Genomic DNA, 18,343 nt, shown 5'->3' with positions numbered 1-18,343 from the left:
CAGGACGCAGGGCCCATCCGGCAGGAGTGCAGTGAGTGGTGGGGTTGCTGTCCTGGGCAGAGCTGGTTCTAGGATGAGTAGGGAAGGGCAGGTGGGGCCTTGGGAGGAATGGGGTCGGTAGGAGGAAGGAGGGGAGATGGGGGTCAGGGAATGGGCAGGGGTCTGGGGTCACAGGTCAGGGGCTGCCTGGGGGAGGAGAGGGGCCGTCCTTAGTCAGAGGAGCTGTTGCACGGAGCCCAGGGGCTGCGGCTCCCGGAGTCCACACTCCTTGCAACCGGGCACCCAGCGTGCAGCCTTCACCACCACCGTGTTCACGTCCCAGGCATCGCGTGAGGGGCCAGAAGGTGCCTGGGGAGACGCCACCTTTCTTCCCCAGTTTTTGAATCCTATCTCCCGTCTGGCTGAAACTCCGTAGAGTCTGTTAAAGAAAATTATGCATTGGGGTCTCAAATAACATTTTTGCGTCTCCACTGTGCATGATGTGTTAACTACAAATTGTATAAGATTCATGAAAACATAAATGTAATGTATGATTTGTATATAAATTATATACATATAGGTATATAAAATATAATATTCATTGTATATACTGTTAGAGGCTGCACTCTATAATATATATTAGACTGTATACAATGATATATATTATTACCTTATATATTGTACTGTATATGATTATACGTATTATACTGTATATATTGTATGGCAATCATATTATATATTATGATAAATTTATATTATGTTAATTATAATTTATATATAAATTACATATAAATTTACTATATATTGTAACATAATTATATACATGGAAATAATATATATTAATATCTTATTAATATAATTATAATATATAATATAATGTATATACATTATTATACATTATATGTATAATATACATTTAATACATTTTATATTATATAAGGAACAAAATTAAATACATAGCATGAATATTAATTAATATATATTAAAATATAAATATAATATACCATATTATTTATAGCCATATAATCATATACCTATTATAAATTATAATAGTCATCTTTAATCACCTATAATTATAGATATAAGTATAATTCCATATGATTATAACATACAGGTAACACTATATCTGTTTATATATAACATATATCATATAGTTTATAAATGTATATAATGTGTACAATCTCTATATAATTGTATATGTGTGTCTCATATATTGTAATTTATGTATAATTAAAATTATAATCATATACAAAATTATATATAAACCATACTATACAATATAATATTCTACGTATAAGGACGCTTATTATTGGATTTCGGGCGCATCCTAATGCACGGTGACCTCCTGGCTCCTGGCGCAGAGCTCCCGAAACCTAGGAGCTTCCTGAGTGACGCAGGCCAGAGGAGCATCCGGCGACCCTCGGGACGAGCCGCGCCGCGCCGAGTCTGCGCTGAGGCGTAGCCCTGCGAGGTGCGGGCCGGTTGCCCGGAGGAACCAACCACGTGACGAGAGGGTGGGCCCGTCCAGCCCCGCCCCCAGGCGCCGCGGAGCGCAGAGGGGGCGGGGCTCGAGAGGCTCCAGGTGCGCGCGGCTTCCGACGGTCGTGCCTGGCGGCAGCCCCGTAAACTCTCTACGTGGAGGGGTTCCGAGATCTTCCGGGTTGGGGAACTCGTCCGCACGTTGGCAGAGTGACGCCCCCCAAGCTCCACGGAGACAGGAGCTCCGGCGCTCGGGGCCCCCCCGGGCCTCGCCCTCCACCGCTCTCTCTGGCTGTTCGTCCCTTTCTGATAAATGGGTGAGTCAGCCACGTGTTGCCTGCGTTCTCTGAGGAGGGCGTCACGGGGACCCTCCGTGTGTAGCCTTGTCGGACACAAGTGTGGGCGGCCTGGGGACCCAGTCCCTGCGCTTGGGGTTGACGTGGGAGCCGTCCTGGGGCACCGAGTCTACCCCGTGAGGTCTGCGCGCCCCCGGGCTCCTATCAGAGTTGAATTGAAGTGGACGGCACCCAGCTGGTGTCCCAGGAGAACTGGAGACCTGCTCGGTGTGGAAGAGCCACACGTTGGGTGTCGGAAGTGCTGTGAGTAGACAGTTTTCTTTGAAGATTTGAAGTTTTCAAATTTACGCCTTTGGAGCAAACACCTCCTCCTGGCTGGCCTCTCTTGCCCTTCCTGTAAGCCATTCTCTGTCTAGTCGGAGAATTCTCTAAAATACCAATTAGATCATGTGCGTACCTGCAGCATCGCCCACCCCCGTGGCTTTCCAAGGTTGTTAGAATAAAGGACAAAGTCTTTCAGCTCTTCTGCTGCCCGACGAGGGGCAGCTGGTGAAGGGTGGTCCCAGATGTACTGAACATGCTTTGAGGCGTACGTCTCGGGGTTTATACTCTGTGTTCTGTTGCTTCAAGACCTTCAAAATGTTTTCTTATTACTTATGTTTGACGTAGAAAAGCGATTAAAATATTTTAGGGCTAAACGTTTTGCCCTACCACCTAAGAGCGGACCCATTGAGTTTTGCAAGGCAGACCGTCACAGCATCTGTAAATACGTGGTGTGAGCCATGCGCCTGTTTGTCAAGACAGGTGTGTCTCTGAAATTTAATTTTGCATTTGTTGATTCTCACGTAAGCGCTGTAACCCGGGTGCTTTGCTTTCGTTGCACCGTAAATTGGTTTTCTGGGGTCGTTGTCATAAATGACCACAAATCAGGTGGGTTAAAACCACAGACCTCCATCCTCCCCCATCCTGGAGACCAGACGTCTGAGGTCAGGGTGTCCCAGGACTGTGCTCCCTCCAGAGCCTCCAGGGGAGGGGCCTTCCTGCCTCTTCCAGCTTCTGGGGGCTCCAGGCATCCCTGGGCTTGTGGCCGCGTCCCTCCCGTCTCTGCCTCTGTCTTCTCGGGGCTTCTCTGTGTCTGTGTCTCTCCTGTGTCTTAGAAGGACCCTGTCATTGGATGTAGGGTCACCCTCCTCCAGGAGGACCTCATCTCTGACCCTTCACTTCATCTCATCTGCAAAGACCCCGTTTCCTAATAAGGTCCCATTTTGAGGTACCAGGCTAGGACGTCAAATTAACACTTTGGTCGTGGGACACAATTCCACCAAGAACGCCCTCCAGCAAGCAACATGTGATACACCTTTTATTTGGGTGAATTTCCACGATTTCCACGCTTGGAGTGAGTTAAAACACATGGACACTTAAGTCCCTAAAGCCTTGGTTCTCCCTGTGAGGGAGTAGAGAGTATTTACGCATTTTCTGCGGTGCAGGTGAGACCCTCTCCCATCTCAAGTGGCCAGCCCCTCGCACCCAACACTGCGATTGGGCGTGTTTTGGGTAAAATCCATCGGGGATGGATTGAGGAAGCTCCCCTTGACTGGAAGGGTCTGCCTTTGAGAAGCAGCCCGTGCACCCTCGCCGGGATGCGGGTCCCCTTAACCACCGTGGCCGTGACATGCAAAGGGCTGATAATTCAGGGTTGGGGACACTTGGACCCTGGAAAAAAGAGGCACGTTGTTCGTAGAAGGCTCTGGGCGTGTTCCTGGTGAAGCCAACGCCTTGTGCATTGGAGGAATCGAGAAAAAGTGGGGGGTAGGGGGTGTCCTGGGACTCAGGTCCTGGAGATTCTTGGATGTCCAGGAGAAAGTCAGGACCAGGTGCTATTCTTCACGCACCTCATTTGGCATCTTACATCCTTTTTCATACGCCTCTCTGGGGAGGATCTCCGTTTCTCCTATAGTAGGGAAGCCGTGAGGGCGTCTTGGGATGCGTGGCCGGTCAGTGTTTTGCTTCCTTACCTCGGCGTTGCCTGGAGTTTGCTCAGCCTCAGAGGAGCTGTGTCGTATTTTCTAGTTAGCTCGCAAGCTGTGCTTCCAGCGGACACGGCGGTGGACCTACTGTGTGCAGGGTGCAGGCGTGGTTCCTGGAACACCAGGAAACTCAGGGCTGCGTTTTCTTCCCGTGTGACGAAGTGGCTGTCGGGGGTGGGGATGCTGAGTGGCTTTGTCACCTGCGTGTCACCCCAGACGGCAGGGAGAGTCCAGGCTTCTAAGCAAATCCTCTTCGAGGGATGAGGTCCTCCTACTTTGTCGTGAAAGCCATGTGGTCCCTGATGCTGTGTGTGCGTGTGCACGTGTGTATCCAGGTTTATGTGTGTCTGCATATGTGCACGTGTGTCCGTGTGTGTGTGTAGCTGTGTCTGTATAAGTTTACATGTATGTGCATCTTTGTGCCGCATCTGTGTCTCTGCAGTTGTATGTCTGTGTGTGCCCGTTTATTCCTGCGTCTGTATGTGTACGCCTGTGTGCATCTATATTTATTCCTGCGTCTGTGTGCATCTTTTTTTGTCCTGCATTTGTGTGTCTTTGGTTATGTATCTGTGTGTCTGTATTTATTCCTGCATCCGTGTGTCTGTGTCTCTTGTGTCCGTGCGTGTCCCTGTGAGCTCCTGCCGAGGCTCTCACTGCAGGCTCTTATCCCCCCGCACCCCCTGTGGCTGTGTTCCCCGGGCCGGTTGTCTTTCTGTGACCATAAAGCTTGATGTGGGGGGCGATTATGCCTTTCGTCAGCTCTGTCAGCCCTGTTTCCTACCGTGCGGGGTCATCGAAGTTCAGGGAGTGAGGACACACGTGGCTGAGATCCAACATTCTCTGGGATTCAACATGCTACCATTCTCGGTAGCACGCCAAGAGCAAAACGGTCTCACCTCCTAGGAGACCAGTTGGCCCAGAAACACATGCCATGGGACCGCGCGCCCATAAACCGGCACTGGGCATCGTGTTGCTGGGGACACAGGGCTCAGTCTCGGGGAGGCGGGTTGGGGGCAGCAGGGTTTACGGGGCTCTAAAGCCGCCAGGGCCCCATGCTTTGCATGGTTTTTATCGCGATGTGGCCACTCTCTCGTCCCCAAGGACTTTATTCTCGTGCACGAGGATTAGCCGGCAGAGTGTCATAAACTGGAGACCGCACCTGTCGCGAAGAGGAATTTTATTCTGTTGGTGAATAGACCTGGGCCTGAGCAGCGCCTTGGGGTCCTGAAGTAAAACATGAACCACACACTCATTCCATTTCTTCTCCGCTAAATGCACGATTCCATTTTTTGGTACAAATGTGCATTGATGAAACGTGCGTCTCACCAGGCATTGAACTAAAACCTGTGAACGTGTTGTGGAAACCTACAACCTGCATGTCTGTATAAAAGTATCCGTGATCTGAAAGCGGGAATGAAACGATTTATTCGTCCATCGCTGCGATGGATTGATTCTGGGGGATTCACGGCGAACCGTCAGAGAGTTGTGATAGCGATTCTTTGTGATCATGACTCGTTGGATGATTATTTTATTCTCTGGCTTTTGGCTCCTTGTGGGTAGATGGGGGACTGTTCTTCAATGATCGTCGAGGTCAACTAGCAGCTAGAAGCTGGTCGCTGTATAACCAGTTCACCGAAAGAAGTATCTCTGGGTCAGAACATCAGAACTCTTGCTCCGCGGAATTCAGTGAAAGAAGGTCTAGTTCTGAGGGTGTTCACTTATTTTTGACTAGAGAGGATTTTTTTTAAATTGAAGTATAGTTGTTTTACAGCGTTTTGTTCATTTCAGGTATACAGCGAAGTGATTCAGTTATACATATGTACATATTTATATCTGTGTGTGTATATATATATATATATATATATTCTTTTTTAGATTTTTTCCATTATGGGTTATTACAAAATATTGGGTATTGTTCCCTGTGCTGTACAGTAGGTCCTTGTTGTTAATCTACTTTACATATAGTAGTTTGTATCTCATGATCCCAAACTCCTAATTTATCCCTCTCCACCTTTCCCCTTTGGTAACCGTAAGTTTGTGTTCTATGTCTGTGAGTCTCTTCCTGTTTTGTAAATAAGTTCATTTGTGTCATATTTTAGATTTCACAAACAAGTGATATCATATAATATTTGCCTTTCTCCTTGTTGCTTATCCATCCTATATATAATAGTTTGCATCTACTAACCCCAAACTCCCAATGCATCCGTCCCTCCCTCCCCCTTGGCAACCACGTGTCTCTTCTCTATATTTGTGAGTCTTTTTTTTTTTTTGGTAGCTAAGTTCATTTGACTTGTATCTTAGATTCCACATATGAGTGGTATCATACAGTATTGGTTTTTCTCTGACTTATTTCACTTAGTCTGATCATCTCTAGGTGCATCCATGTTGCTGCAAATGGCATTATTTGATTCTTTTTTATGGCTGAGTAGTATTCCGTGTGTGTGTGTGTGTGTGTGTGTGTGTGTGTGTGTGTGTGTATGTATATGTATATATACCACAAGGAGATGGGTTCTTTTTTCTGTTTAATATGGATTGACTGGGACACCATTTCATCGTAGGGTCCTTGGAGGCTGGTAGGGCCGCCAAGGAGGGCGAGGTAGTGGGTGCCAGGGCTCCAGGAGCCCTCTCCCTGGAGCCACATGGGGTGGAGGACAGTGGGCTTCCAAGGTGGGCCCCCAGGGTGCACTGCCCTGTGGGGGAGTATCCGATGTGTCCCTCTCTGTCCTGGGTTCCAGACACTGTCCCGAGGGTGGTGGCCAGCAGACGGCTGCTGTGGGTGGTCCCCGTGCCCTGTGGTCACTGTGCCCCTGGGCTGTGGCAAGAGTTTCCCAGAGGGTCCATCTGGTCGACCCAGCCCTGCCATCCCTGGTTCACTGGTTCATTGGTCCTCATTCCATTGATGTGATGTTCTCACCAGGCTGCCACTTGACCTCTGCTGGGGGGCTTTGAGGACTTGGGAAAGAGCTGATACTACCCGTTTGTAGTCCCCAAATACCAGTTTGTAGCCTTAGACCCATGGGTGATTCCACCCTGCTGCCTGAGATATAGAAGCTAGGACACCCTGGTTCCCCCACTCAGGACCAGAGTCCGGGGGGTGAGGGGCTCCTGCCTTGATCCAAAATGCTGGTATGTTATGCGATGTTTGTATTCATTTCGATTTTTAAAAATCTTCCACTAGACATCATTTATCTTGCTTTCTGGTTGTTGTTGTTGTTGTTTTTGGCGTCATCTTCAGTTTTCCGCCTGAGGGCAGTGCCTTGCTTTCCTCACCCTAATCCTGACCCTGCTTAGCAGCGAGCTTTTGTCACTGTTTACCTGTACAAACAGGATGCAGATACCCTCCTTCTGGGGCGTTCGTGAGTTATGTGTCCAGCAGAACATCGGGCCACAAAATAAATTCAAGTATCGATGTTACCCTTTAGGGCAACTAGTAATAATACCAGCACAGAGAAAGAAGAGAGCGCGGGGGTCTGTGGAGCCCTGGACAGGAAGGGGACCATCAGTCAGTCACTCGGATGCAACGCGCAGAAACAAAATCTTCTCATGACTTGATCTGCCCCCTTTGCCATTGTTCTTTAAAATTTTTTTAAATTGAAGTGTAGTTGATTTACAATATTGTGTTGCTTTCAGGTGTACAGCGAGATGATTCAGTTATATTTACATACATATATATGTATTTTTTCCAGATTCTTTTCCCTTAGATCATGACGTGTGGGGTAGAGGTGAGATTTTCAGATGTTGCAGGTGCTGATGGAAATGTGTCTACGTCGGATCTCTTCACTTCACATTTCTGTTTAATGGAGTATTCCACTCCTTTCTTGGTGTGGACCAAGGGGTGTTTTCGGAAGCCTCCCGGAGAGGGAAATAGAAAAACTCTCCCTCTGTTCCTCTCACTTCTGGTGGGAGGGACCAAGTGAATTAAGGACCTTTGTTCTTTATTTTAAAATTTAATTTAATTATTTAAAAAAATTTTTTAACTTTTTTATTGAAGTGTAGTTGATTTACAATGTTGTGTTAGTTTCAGGTGTACAGCAAAGTGATTTTATATATGTGTTACATATATAATATGTATATTATTTATATATTCTTTTTCAGATTGTTTTCCATTATAGGTTATTACAAGATATTGAATATAATTCTGTTATACAGTAGGTCCTTGTTGTTTATCTAGTTTATATACAGTAGTGTGTACTGTTAATCCCAAATTCCTAGTTTATCCCTCCCCCACTTCCCCTTAGGTAACCATAAGTTTGCTTTTTATGCCTGTGAGTCTGTTTCTGTTTTGTAAATAAGTTCATTTGTGTCGTAGTTTAGATTCCACATACAAGTGATATCATATGGTATCTGTCTTTCTCTGTCTGGCTTACTTCACTTCGTATGATCATCCCTAGGTCCATCCATGTTGCTGCAGATGGCATTATTTCATCATTCTTTTTTATGGCTGAGTAGTATTCCACTGTATATATGTACCACATCTTCTGTATCCATTCCCCTGTCGATAGATGTCAGGTGCGTCCGTGTCTCGGCTGTCGTGAATAGTGCTGCTATGAACATTGGGGTGCACGCATCTTTTGGCATTAGAGTTTTGTTCGGGTATGTGCCCAGGAGTGGGATTGCTGGATCGTATGGTCAGCTTTCTCTTTCTTGGCTGCATTAATGGTGGAGCCTCTTCAAAACTAAAACAAGCACATCTTTTTCTATGCGCTGCTTCCTAATGCCTTTTTTCGGGGACGGGGCACAGGTGGGACCAGTTCATGAAATGTTCTGCCTGTTCAGTGCATTCCTCGTCATCGTATTTCCCTTGCCTTCCTTCCCCTCCCCCTCCCCCTCCCCCCTTTCTGGTGTATCCACTTCAGTCACCTTCTCCAGTCTCCACTCTCAGGACCCAGAGTCTGATGTTGTGGATTTCATGGAATTGCATATGCATGTGTCTCTGCCACTTTGCATCTGATTTCAAAGCTTTGTAAAGAACCCAGATGATGGAAGTGCTGTGTGCTTGGTAAGGGATCTGCTTCTTGAGCGCCTGGGCCTCTGTGCTGCGGTTCCACCGGGAAACAGACATGTTATTGTTACTGTTTTGTTTTTTAAGCTTTTTAGCTAAGCCTCTTTGGGGGGGGCAGGGGGCAGTGGTGATAGGTAGGTAGGTAGGTAGATACATAGATATAGATGGATACTGATGTACATATAGGTAGGTAGATGGTTAGGTAGATGGACAGGTAGATGGATGGACAGAGAGAAAAGTGATCGGTAGATACATAGGTGTTAGGTAGGTAGGTAGATCACAGAGATTATGCATGTAAGTGAAACTGTGGACAGTATATCGTGGGCTTTTATGATGTCATGTTCTTCTGAAGAGTGTTTAGTTTTGTTTCAAGAAGCGGGTGCAGCATCACCTTCAGCTTGAAGACACCTGTTTTTGGGTTTCTGTGGGTGGATTGATTTTCGTTTTGCCCTTGGTCCTAGGGCGTATTCTCTCGACCTGGGTCGTGGTCCTTACTCCTCAGACGTGGTCATTCCGGGGGCTCCGTGGAAGGTCTCCGGTGTCCGTCAAGCCTGTCCGACGGGCAGGATGAGAACTGCAGACTCTATTGCCCATCAGGGAGCAGCTGCAGAAATGGCGCCTGCTGACCTCAGACTCCCAGCTACCGCACGCCCTGGGGTCTTTGGAGCTGTGTCCCCACCCCCCTCCAACGTGGAACGGGGGAGTCGGCCACGGTGTGAGCAGAAATTTGTTCTGCAAACGTTGGTGTTCCACAGTTCCTTTCTTTTCTTTTACTTCCTCAGTTTCCACCCACGCTGAGCCGCTCAGCAAGGCCGTCCCTTGCTTCCTGACCTCCGACCCCCAGAAGCTGTGGACCATGGCAGGGGGGCTGCCCTCAGACAGCAGTGTGGATGGATATCAGTCTCACCCTTGTGATTCCTTTTCCCCAAGGACCCTTCCTCCACCAGCTTCTGCTTTTGGCGGTCCCAGTTCAGTGCCTTCAACACACATTTGTCTATTTTATCCAAAGTTCATCGTGGCTCTTAGCGTGAGATTTTATCTTTCTCCAGCAAATACGCCGTCACTGGTGTCCTGACATCGCTGGCACTCTATTTTTTTTTGCACTTTGTAATTATGGTAGTTTGGCCAAAGATAGGTACTAAAATAGAATAACAGCCAGAAGCTTTCATTTTTGCCGTTCTGCATTGATGATTGGATGGAAACTTAGAAGTTGGTCATTTTCCCATAAGAATACATAAGGAAGAATCACCTTAGCAAGCATAGGATTGCCTTTTTTAAATACAGATTTAATTAACAGCTATTTTACTTCCAGTTTTGTTGAGCTGTAATTGGCACACAGCCCTGGGTAAGTTGAAGGTGCTCGACATGATTTGAGCGCCTGCGTCATGAAATGATGACCTCAATAAGTTTCGTGACCATCCATCATCCCGTATAGATCCAGCATGAAAGCGCTAGAAATTTTTTTCCTTGTGATGAGAATCCTTAGGATATATACTTTCTTAACTTCCATCCATAACACAGAGCAGTGTTAATTACACTTATCACGCTGTACCTTACATCCCTAGGACTTACAGCTGAACACCTTCTAGATCTCAACCATCATCCAATTCCTCCACCTCTGGCCACCACAGATCTGACCTCTTTTTCGATGATGGCTGTCCTTCATTTTGCTGACTTCTTTTCCTGGCTGTCATTTGTCAGAGTGCGGTTTCTTCCAGAGCGCTGGGACTCTGTCAGGAGGGATGTACTGCCCTGCCCGTATCCTGAGACGCCGTCTGCAGACCGTTTCCACTGGGGCTGTGGGTTCCTGTGTCCCTCTGACCCGTTTAAACTCATGCGTGGTGAAGCAAGAGTCTGGGACATAATAGCATCGGGTGAACACCCAGGAGGAGCAAGAGGGTGAGACTGAAGGACCCTGCTTTGTCCTCCTGCAGGGCGAAAATTCTGGGCGTGCTCCAGAAGCCACCCCAGAAGGGCAAGCCCCTCCCCACTCCAGTGACCTAATAAGAAATGTATGCATTCAGTCTCTGCCCCTGTCTTCCGAAAGCCCTCGGAATCTCCGAAGCCATAAGGTCTTTTGTAGGCTAACCGGTGGCTCCTGGATGGCCTCGGGGTGGAGCTCGTTGCCATGGAGACCAACCCTGACTAGACAGTTGGAACTTTCAGGCCAGCCCCCTGACCGTCATCTGGGGAGAAGGGAGGGGCTGGGGCTTGAGTTTAATGCCCCCCCCGACAGTGATTTAATCCGTCATGCCTACGTACTGTGGACAAAAAAGGTCACCTGTGTCGACTGAAAAAAAAAAAAAAAGCAGAACCTAAAGGTTGAGAATTATGTTTCATTTGGTGGAGAAAACTGAGGACTTAAGCCCAGCTTCTCGGATAGCTTGGGGGGACGGCTCCAAAGAAGTCCAGGCGGAACCTGGGTGTATGAGAGGTTTTGCAACAAAAAACCCGGGTAGTCTGAACTCAAAAGATTACTGCTGATTGAAGAAATCAGGCATCTCACGGTAATGAATTCAACGCTTTTCTTTGTATGGAAAGAGGCAAGAGTCTGGGCATCCTGTGTGCTCCCCTCCTGAGTCCCCGCAGGGCTCACCTTCAGGGCCAAGGCAGTGGTGGAGGGCTTGATGTCTGCAGCATCCTTTGTTTGTTGATATGGCAGGTGACATTTTCCATTCATACCTGCGTATCAGTAAACGAAGGATGTTGAGGCCGTCAAGCCCTCGGCCACTGCAGCGCCCCCAGCGGTGCACCCTGGGGGCACTCAGGTTGGAGAAAAACAGGATGCTGGCCCTAGGTAGCTACGGTGCACATCAAAGGAACGACTTGGGTGAGCCTAGGCTCTTGCATCTTCCCATACATAGAAAAGCACTAAATTCATTCACTTGAGACGTCTTTGTTTTGTAATTAGCAGTAATCTTTTGATGTTCAACGACGACGAGTTCTTTTTTCTCCAGCAAAAACTCCTATATAACCGGCCTCCTCCCTGACCTCTGGAACCATCCCTCAGCGCTATGAGAGGCTGCCTCTCGGGCTTAAGTCCTCAGTAAGGTCACCGAATAAAACATAATTCTCAGTCTTTAGGGTGTGCATTTTTTTCAGTCAATAGTTTGAAGCCTCCGTAAAAATCCCTGAACTGTGGGTGTCAGCGAGCTTCTGGGTCGGTGAGCGGTTTTCCACACACAGCTTCCGTGGGGCTGTTCCCGAGTTTCATCGTTCCGTAGCAAACCTGTACTCCAACAAGTGCACTGTTTTTCTAAGTTCTGTGAGCCCCTCTAGCAGATTACGGAACCTAGAAATGAGATCACGGGAACCTCCGTTGCATACCTGGTCGGTGAGAAGCACAGGGGACGTGCTGGGGCTTTTGGATGGGCGTCTAAAGTGGGGGCAGTTTTGTAGGGCCGAGTCCTCAACCTGTGGCATCAGACACTCGCCCCACGATAGTATCTGGACTGAATTGCATGGTAGGACACCCAGCTGGTGTCTTGAAATTTGGTTGAGAATTGGTTGATGTGGTGGCCAGAGGTATTGAGAGTAACGTGATGTATAAATAGAGAAGCCCCCCGTCCCCCCCCAAAAAAACACGCTTCTTTGGACCACCTCTCAAGTAAATTCCTTGTCCCCTACCCTTTGTCGGAGGGTCTGCTTTGGGGGAACGTTTTGGGGTGGGGGAGCCCCCTTCCCCCCCCCCCCCCGTGCTGTTGAAGAAGCATGCAAGAAATCTAGGAATCCCAGCCCCCAAACAAGCTCGCTTTGCCTGTTCTTTCCGCTGCTTCTAGTGTGTGGACGGAATGGGGTCTTCCGTGTATGAACGTGCAGTCATGCACTGCCTCAGTCAGAAGCTGGTTCTTTGCGACTAGAGATGATCACACTGAGTGAAGTAAGGCAGACAGAGAAAAACAAATACCACGTGACGTCCCTTACATGTGGATTCTAAAATATGACATAAATGGACTTATCTGTGAAACAGAAGCAGGCTCACAGATGGAGACAACAGACTTGTGGTTGCCAAGGGGGATGGGAGGTGGGGGAGGGATGGTCTGGGAGTTTGGGATTAGAGGATGCACACTATTGTACATACAGGATGGATGGACAACAAGGTCCTACTGCAGAGCACAGGGAACTCTATTCCATGTCCTGCGATAAGCCATCATGGAAAAGAATATGAAAAAAGAAGGCGATTCTTGTTTTACAGAACGTTTCTTTCACCCCAAGGCATCAGGAAAAGGGTGAGGTCTGGGCCAACCCCGGTCCCGAAGAGCATGTGTTTGATGCGTCCTTTGAAGGGGACAGGAACACTTATGTGGAGGTGGCACGAACATACCCCGAGAGACAACCATCATTATTTTATACCAACGACCCACGTGGTTTGCTCTTCTGACCACAGATAGTGAGCCCCTTGAAGGGTTATCCTGCTGTGTAATTAAGTGTCCTCCAGATCTCTTCAGTTGGTCCCTAAATTTCCAGGTGGACTCTTTTATTCTATGAAAGGTGCTCAAAAGACTCCCTGGGTATTTCTACCGAGTGTACATTCCAGACGAGCAAAGACGCAACAAAAGCAAAAATAGTTACCGTTTCCGGTTCTGTTCACCATATCACAAACCCTTCCCTGCAGAGAGGCAGAGATGGAGGCAGTGAAAGAGGCTTCGCTTATGAATCAAATGTCTCCATTCTTGAGAAAAAGGAAACGTAAACTGTTGACATCTGTGCATGTATCAGCTCCCTCCACTCAACGCCACCTTGTTGCCGGGCGCGTGCTTTCCCATAATTTCTCAGGTTGGCCTCCGTCGTTGCAGTTAAAATGCAAATCTACTCGCTGAGGATGCTTTTTGGTTATTATTCCAGCCTTGATGTTCTGGAGCCTAGAATAACAGGAGGTGCAGAGGACCACGGGGATGTGCATCTTCCCTCATTCAAGGTCATCTCAATGTCACAGAGCTGACAGGGGCACAGACAGATCCCCCTCCTCCCTGTCATTGGTTCTCTGTTCTCCACCCTCTCACCAGATGCTTAGGCAAAGGCATGAGGAATAAGCAAAGACCCTTTTCCCGAGACGATACCTGTCTGGCTCTGGGTTCCATCCTCTGCTTTGCCAGCTCAGGACTCCACCTTCCTCCCGGGAAACATTCCACGAACTTGCCTGATGGCTGCTTTTTCCTGAGACACCCAGGCAGGGGTGGCGGCCCACGGGGATGCCCCGGGACTGAGCCGGCGGGACAGACAGAAGCCTCGCCCCTCCTGGATTCATGGGGACCCCAGTTGAAGCCCCCTAAACAGCCACAGTCTGTCCCAGAGAAAGAGGGGAAGCCGCCCTCGTGTGCATTCTCTTTCAGATGGAAGTTCTTCACACGCGAGCAGCTCTTTCTTCGGATTTCTAGGAACAGGCATGAGTGGGTTTATTTCAAAGAAGAAATTTAAGGTTTTTTTTTTTGCTGGGGAACTTGTTCAAGATATAGCCAGAAAGCTCAAAAAGGAAGACAATATCTCATATCTTTAAGAATTAAAAAAGAGACATACTGTTTTGAATTATTTAGCATTTATTTACAGATTTGTAGTGTTTTTGATGTAAAAATAAATGAAATGTGCTTCGTAGTAATGGGTGAGTCGAGTATATAAAATGTCACAGTATTAAATGAACATATAGACAAATAAAGAAAATATATAAAATATCACAATATTAAATGAAAATACAAAGAAAATATCTAAAATGTTACAATGTTAAATGCAAATATAGACAAATAGACTATATAAAATGTCACCACATCGAACGCAAATATAAAGGAAATCTATAAAATGTCATAATATTAAATGCAAATATAGACAAAGAAATATAAAATGTCACAATATTAATGCAAATGTAGACAAAGACAGTAGGTAAAATGTCACGACATTAAATGCAAATACAAAGAAAATATATAAAATGTTGCGATATTAATGCAAATACAGACGAAGACAGTATGTAAAATGTCACATTAAACGCAAATACAAAGAAAGTATATAAAATGTCACAATATTAAATACAAAGGCAGTAAGATGTCACAATATTAAATGCAAATATAGACAAATAAAGACAGTATATAAAATGTCACAGTATTAAATGCAAATACAGGTGAATAAAAATGACTTCATATTTACTCTGTCTTCTCCCTTCTAAACATGGTATATCAATTCCATTGCAGAAACGGTGATGCTTTAAGGAAACCGTCCCTTATGGACTAAGTTGCCCACTAGCTTGCTATCGTTATAATGAGGACCTGGGATGATTCAGTTGCAAAAAAATATACAGATGTTACACTGGGCAGAATGACGCCCCCCACCAGAAGGATGTCCACATCCGAATCCCCAGAACATGAGAATAGGTTACCTTGTAAAGGAAAAAGGAACTTTGCATATTTGGGGGAAGAAGCAGCCTGAGATGGGAGATGACCCTTGATTATCGGGGTGGCCCTGAATGCCATCACAAGGGTCCTTATAGGAGGGACACAGGAGGGTCAGCATCAGAGAAGCAGATGTGACAATGAAAGCAGAGGTCAGAGTGATGTGTCCACCAGCCAAGGCTGCAGGCGCCTCTGGAAGCTGGAGAAAGCAAGGACCTGATCTCCCCTGGAGCCGCCCGAAGGTCCAGCCCTGCCCACACCTGGATTTCAGCCCCATGAGACCCACGTCAGACTCCTCACTTCCACTGAGCATAAGACACGCGTGTGTTCTGAGCCGCCAAGTGTGTGGTAGATTTTTACAGCGGCCGCAGGAAACTAACACGGAGCTACGGAAACCACAGGAGCCTGCGCAGAACACCCATAAATGTGCAAAAGGATGAAATTCGAGAACAGGTTTGCCAGAACGACTGTTAAGATGGCTTGTTTTACTCTTCAGCCTGGAGATCCTGCATGCCCTGAAAAGCACTTTTATTGATACTCATCACAGTGATTTCCCAATAACGAGACAAAGAACAGGACAAGGCAAAGTCCACCAACACGGTGTGTGCAGGGGTGTCCTGGGGTGGCCAGAGCAAATAACCTAAACCAGAAGGCTTTAAACTATGGGCCTCCATCCTCCCCAGTCCTGGACACCAGACGTCTGAGGTCAAGGTGTCCCAGGGCCGCGCTCCCTCCAGAGGCTCCAGGGGAGGGTCCCTCCTGCCTCTTCCAGCTTCTGGGGGCTCCGGGCATCCCTGGGCTCGTGGCCGCATCCCTCCCGTCTCTGCCTCTGTCTTCTCGGGGCTTCTCCTCTGTGTCTGGGTCTCTCCTCTTCTGTCTCTTAGAAGGACCCTGTCATTGGATGTAGGGCCACCCTCCTCCAGGAGGACCTCATCTCAGACCCTTCACTGCATCACATCTGCAGAGACCCTGTTTCCAAATGAGGTTCCATTCACATGTGTGGGGGTTGGGCTGTGGGCATATTTTGGGGGGCACCTCCTTTGTCTGGAAGGATAAGAGTCGGTTCTCTCAAGTCCTCCGGCCAGCACCTCCCCATCCCTCCCCGGAGTTCATCGTCCCTTTCTTTCCTTCGCGAGTGGCTCAGAGCTGCTCTTGCAGCGAGATGGACAACAAGGTTCCTGCTGGCCGCTGCCCAGCTCGTCATTCTCAGGACCACATCCTGCCCACCAGCTGCTGCCATCTCCTCTGTGTGCTCAGAGCAGGTGCTGATGTTTCGTCCGAGGCTGACCAAGGGCTGTGTTGATTGACTGTTTGGGAGAATCACATGCGCTGAGCTGATGCAGGGCACTGGCTTGGGGAGAAAGTCAATATTTGCTCATAAAGTGTTACCCTTGAGGAGTCCCTGGTTGTCGCTGCCTTTCGTGCGTACTTCCCGGGCGTCTGGAACTCTGCTTGGCGTCCTGTGTAAATCCTGGTGTGACCTTTACAAAAATGCTTGTCTTTCCCTTTCAAGAGGGTACAGGAACCACCTCTGACAAGGCAAATATCCCAGACAGTTTTGTCTTCGAAACTCACACTCAGGGTCTCCCTTGACGCCTTCTAAAGGGGCCGGAGACCAGGAGAAGATGGGGGCCAGTGCGGGAGAGTCACTGAGGACAGCAGGATGGAGGGCAGCAGGAAAGGGGCAGAAACAGCTCTGCGTGTTTTGTAGGTTTTCTCAGGTGACATATGCTCTCATTGTGGGGCTACTGGGGCTGAATCGTGTTCCCGCCCAAATCCATACATTGGAGTCCTAACCTCCAGGACCTCAGAATGTGGCAGTACCTGCAGATGGGGCCTTTAAAGAGGGGATTGAATTAAAAGTAGGGTGGGACCTGATCCCATAAGAAGAGATTAGGACACACACACACACACACACACACACACACACACACACACACACACGACGGATGACCCTGTGAGGACACAGGGAAGAGACAGCCTTCTACGCGCCCGGGAGAGAGGCCTCAGGAGGAGCCAGCCCTGCAGACACCTTGGTTTTGAATTTCCAGCCCCCAGGACTGGGAGACATAAATGTCTATTATTTAAGCCCGCCCACTCTGGGGTACTTTGTTATGGTGGCCCCCAGGGAAGTCATATACTCCTTTAAAGCCCAGTTGGAGATTTTGAGGGTGTGGTTGGCAATCGGGACCTCAGTTATTTTATATTTCTATTTAAAGGTGCTCGTTGGCAGGGAACCCACTCTCCCTTAAGTGAATGTCACCAATTTCAAGCACGTGTCTTTAAGCTACGAATTTCTTGGCCAAGGATATAAAAAGTTCGAGGCGTTTTTATGAGGCTGGTTTAATTAAACATTCATGTTCCTCCTGACGTTTTAGTAGAAAAGAATTAAAATATGGGGCATTAAAATTGTTAACAACTTGGGATTTTGAGGAGGGATGTTTTTTCATACGTACTATTGACCTCTGTTGGGTTTAGCAACTAATTGTTTTAATTTTTTAAATTATTTTTTAACATCTTTATTGGAGTATAATTGCTTTACAATGATGTGTCGGTTCCTCCTTTATAACAAAGTGAATCAGTTATACATATGTCCCCATATCTCTTCCCTCTTGCGTCTCCCTCCCTCCCCCCCTCCCTATGCGACTCTTGTTTTTTTATCATGGAACTGTGGTGGGGAATTCTTTGGAGACACATTGATTACCTTGGATTTTATGTCCCACGTGGACTAGCATATTTTTATTGCCCCCAAACCCCATAGAAGCCAGTGATTGAATTTTCACAGCCTCTCCTGGTACAAAGCTGCCCTTGAAAATTCTTGATCAAGAGCCCGTTAACTTCTTTCTTTTTCTTTTTTATTATTGGAGTTGATTTATGTTGTGTTACTTTCTCCTGTACAGCAGAGTGGCTCAGTTATACATGTATGTATACATTCGCTTTTATATTCTTTTCCACTATGGTTTATCTCAGGATATTGAATATAGTTCCCTGTGCTCTACAGCAGGACCTTGTTATCTATCCATCCTATATATAATAGTTTGCATCTGCTGATCCCAAACTCCCAATCCATCCCTCCCCTCTCCTCCCCCCTTGGAAGCCACAAGTCTGTTCTCTATGTCTGTGAGTCTGTTTCTGTTGTGTAGCTAAGTTCATTTGTGTCTTTTTTTTTTTTTAAGAATTTAT

General features: G+C 47.3%; 1 long non-coding RNA gene across 2 annotated transcripts in view; it reads left to right on the top strand.

Annotated features, from left to right (window-relative positions):
* The first annotated feature begins 1,550 nt into the window (after positions 1–1,550).
* Positions 1,551–18,343, top strand: part of LOC109551456 (uncharacterized) — a 60,278-nt gene continuing 43,485 nt past the window's right edge. Inside the window, exon 1 of one of the 2 annotated variants that reach the window (XR_002178244.3) lies at positions 1,551–1,775. This is a non-coding gene — a long non-coding RNA (uncharacterized lncRNA). The remainder of the gene's footprint in view (positions 1,776–18,343) is intronic. The other variant, XR_002178245.3, reaches the window with a different exon arrangement.

Source organism: Tursiops truncatus, chromosome X (genome assembly GCF_011762595.2).
Source record: "Tursiops truncatus isolate mTurTru1 chromosome X, mTurTru1.mat.Y, whole genome shotgun sequence".
Taxonomy (NCBI): domain Eukaryota; kingdom Metazoa; phylum Chordata; class Mammalia; order Artiodactyla; family Delphinidae; genus Tursiops; species Tursiops truncatus.
The sequence above is the reverse complement of the archived record's forward strand: the minus strand, read 5'-3'. Positions and strand labels throughout refer to the sequence as shown.